The sequence below is a fragment of the Etheostoma spectabile genome, chromosome 2, assembly GCF_008692095.1.
Source record: "Etheostoma spectabile isolate EspeVRDwgs_2016 chromosome 2, UIUC_Espe_1.0, whole genome shotgun sequence".
Lineage (NCBI taxonomy): Eukaryota > Metazoa > Chordata > Actinopteri > Perciformes > Percidae > Etheostoma > Etheostoma spectabile.
In genome coordinates this window covers 16,825,355-16,825,695 of record NC_045734.1, presented here as the reverse complement: position 1 = coordinate 16,825,695, position 341 = coordinate 16,825,355, and positions in this window count along the sequence as shown.

Below are 341 nucleotides of genomic sequence, written 5' to 3'. Positions count from 1 at the left end.
CCTCACCTCCACAATACCAGAGCGACCTGCTAGCAACAGACGACCAGACAGCTAATGTTGTTAGCCAAGCTAGCAGCAGCAGTGCAGCCGCGAAAAGAACTCAATGTTTCAGCCTGGGGGTCACACTTTTCCTGGTAGACGTTTTGGAGATGAGGATTTTTGTGTGTGTTATAACTGCAGCACAAGGTAAGAATGCTGGTTTATTATTATGCTGCCACTGTGCAGTAAATTGGCATCAACTGTTCAGTAACAATTCAACTGAGAGTTTATAGGAATTATTGGAGATAATTGTGTTTTTTATACATGTGTAAAGCCTTCTTATTGGAAAACCAGAAAGAGGT